We start from the raw sequence: 3,320 nt of genomic DNA on the forward strand, positions 1-3,320 counted from the left end.
AGAATAAATGATACCGTAAGCCAAGATGCAGACTGATTCGCACTGACATTATCAATCAAATCTTTATGTGTCTATTTTTAATTAAATTTTTTATATGTTGATGAACTGTGTCAAAAATAACAGTTAATGGGTAGTCATTATCTAGTAAAACGTTAATAATAAATGTCAAATTTTTTGTATGAAACATACAGTCAGAAAGTAAAAAATCTCTGTCAACTAGCGAAAAAATTGTACCCTTCTTTTGTGCAATAAGATGATTTGAGTTGAAATTTAAAAACCTCCCTGAAAAGGTAGGTTTGTGGTACCAATCAAAAATAAAACCTGATTCCTGTTAATAACGGACACTTCTGTCCGTTCTGTCATAACGGAGCACAAGCTGCAGTATGATCATAATTTCCAATGGGATAATGTTAAAATTTTAGATAAAGAGCCTTGCTGTAGAAAACGCTTAATTTCCGAGATACTTAATATTAAGAAGCAGAAAAATAGTTTAAATTTACAAACTGACACTTACGCTTCAGGCATATATACCTATTGTAAATAAGGTTTGACTTTTCGATATTGACAGTCTGTCTCTTCTCTCAGTCCGTGGTGATCCGTATCAGCGAGCGTACATAATAATCGACACATAATGTTCGTTTTACACATCTTCATTCCACTTATCTTTATATATTCTAATGGTTATTCATACTTATATGGACACACTTGTTAATGTAATTGTTTAAATAATTTACATATGATTTTTGATGAGTTTTTATTACTTATTAGAATTTCGGTATGTTAATTTAGTTGCGTTTATTTTTTCGTAAGAAGTCTTTTTATCTTTTTTATCAACTAGAACTTTTTCAAGAGATATGAAACACATTTGACTGTTCAATCGTATGTGAATGTTGAATTCTACATCAAAACTCACCCAAACTGTGAATATAGTGAATATGCGAACATTTGCGAATTAATTTTGTACTGCACTTTTTTCGATAAGTTAATGTCTGAAGAGAGCTCAATCCAATAGCCAAAACTTGTAATTTATTTGTATTTAAATTGAATTTTTATTTTATTATATATTTTTTCAATTTTACTTTTCTTATTTATAATTTATTCTTTTAATTGTGTAACTTTTTTAAAGAAATATGTTTGACTCTTATTTTGCCCTTTATTTATTATTATTTATCAAGTCTTTATCATTCAGATGTGTGAATCCTTTCAATAGTTATGTCCAAACAATGATTCGCCCTAATAAACTTAAAGAACAGAAATCTGAAGCCACATAGCAACTACACATCCAATATCTCAATGCACAACAATGATCGCTACTGTAAAACCTTTTAAACGAAATATATGTATTCCGCCTTTAATTGCCAATTGAATATTTTTTACTTCACGATCGGCAGAAGCATAACACAAAACACTTCCTCGTTTTTACAGAATAGATTCAGTAATAATTGTTGTACTCTTTAACTTTTGTTTAATTATTTCTAATTAACATTTAAAATAAAAATTTGCAATTCATATATTAATGATAGATATTATTTTTAGATAGATTATAATCTAGAGTAAAATAAAGTTTTTTTTTATTTGGTACATGATTAACGCAAGTATTTGACACATAAATGACATGAAGCTGTCAAAAAAATATTTATTTTGTAATTTATTTTATAAGCAAGTATTGCGATAAATTACATATACGACACATCCTGTATGTTAAAAACAAATTGACCCTAAATTAATGAATTAATCGCATTCCAGTCGAATTTTCTTACAGATAACTATGATATGCTCGATATAAGAACATATATTAGAAATTCATATAGATTTAAATTTAGAATGTCTTTCTAAACCCTCCTGTTTATAGCATTAGCGGATTTCCTCATGCAATAATAATCGTTTTCAGAAAAAAAAAAAAAAAGAAATTAAGAACTACGCGTAGATATCTAGTTGGCTCACTGTGAAAAAGCATTACTAGACGTACGTTATACAATACAACAAATGGTAGTATGATTACTGATTACTCCGAATGAGCTGAAGCTTACAACACCATCACCCTATAGATATGAAAGGAAATACTTTTGCTTGACATTCCCTACATAGGCACTCAATATGAGAATGAGTACATTGCGCTGAAATCTTTAAAAATATCGAAAAAAAAATCATGCGCGATGCACAGGGAAAAAATCTCACTTATTCCTTAAATGTGAAAAATTGCTCTCCATTTTCAATTATTTATTTTTTCGGATAAATTAAGTTGAAAAAAAATTCTATTTAATAGTAATGTGGTAAAAAAGAATATTTTAATTATAAAAATAAATTTTTGTATACTATAAAGATAAAATTAATCAACAAAGTTATATTTTATGTATTTATCCAAAACTATTTAATATGAAATGAATGTTTCATTGCACTATTTTAATAGTGAGAAATATTTAATTTACAGATATCCCTTTTTTTTTATATATTTCAATTCTTAAACTTCTTAATTAGATAACATCACTTTTCCTATTTTCTTTTTAGTACCCAAAAGAATTTCAGAGTGTTGTTAAAACAAAGTCTACTTAAAATTAATTAATAAAAAAAATAAAATTATCTCATATATACTTACATATACACACAACTTTCTTCCCATTTTTTATGTTTTACAAAACAATAATACTATTCGAAAGTTGAGGAAAATAAATTTTGTACAGTGAAAAAATTTATATTGAGAAAATTGAACTTTAAATTCCATATATCAAATCCTGAACTCTTCATCTATGATCCTTCCATCTAATGATCCCGCATAACTTTTATAAGTTTGCATGTTTTCATATTTCTTTAACATTTCGTTCGATCAATTATTTTCATCTCATAAAAAAATATCACGAAATTAGCAAAAGCTAATTTTACGCTGGCGTTGTATCAGTCATACGCTTGCGTAAATGACACAAATTTAAAAGAAGTTACTCGCAGTTAATGCAGCCGAAGAAATACAATTAGTCCTTGCACAAAATATATGCAACTCGTAAATGCGCGCTACATTATACAGACAATAGAGGCAATTAACCATGTTTAGCTAATGCACCTCGATAAAGTCCGAACAAGAATCTACTTAGCGAGATAACAAAATCAGCTTGTTTAATATTAAACACAGCGTTTCTCATTGACACTGAGTGTAAAACTTAAACGTCTTCAATCAATATTTAATGCATTATTACAATGCATATTTCTTAATTGAAAAAAAATATAAAAACTTTTCATGTTTTGTTAACGAAATATAAATATTAATTATATTTTCGGGGTGCTAGATATTAATTATTTTATATTCTATTATTTGAAAAAAAAAAATG

The 3,320-nt window shown here is 27.1% G+C and overlaps 1 protein-coding gene across 6 annotated transcripts in view; it reads right to left on the minus strand.

The window, feature by feature from the left end:
• Positions 1–3,320, minus strand: part of LOC108754122 (nuclear receptor coactivator 3-like) — a 163,199-nt gene that overhangs the window by 2,600 nt on the left and 157,279 nt on the right. The window lies entirely within an intron of this gene.

The sequence above is a fragment of the Trachymyrmex septentrionalis genome, unplaced genomic scaffold, assembly GCF_001594115.1.
Source record: "Trachymyrmex septentrionalis isolate Tsep2-gDNA-1 unplaced genomic scaffold, Tsep1.0 scaffold76, whole genome shotgun sequence".
Taxonomy (NCBI): Eukaryota; Metazoa; Arthropoda; class Insecta; order Hymenoptera; family Formicidae; genus Trachymyrmex; species Trachymyrmex septentrionalis.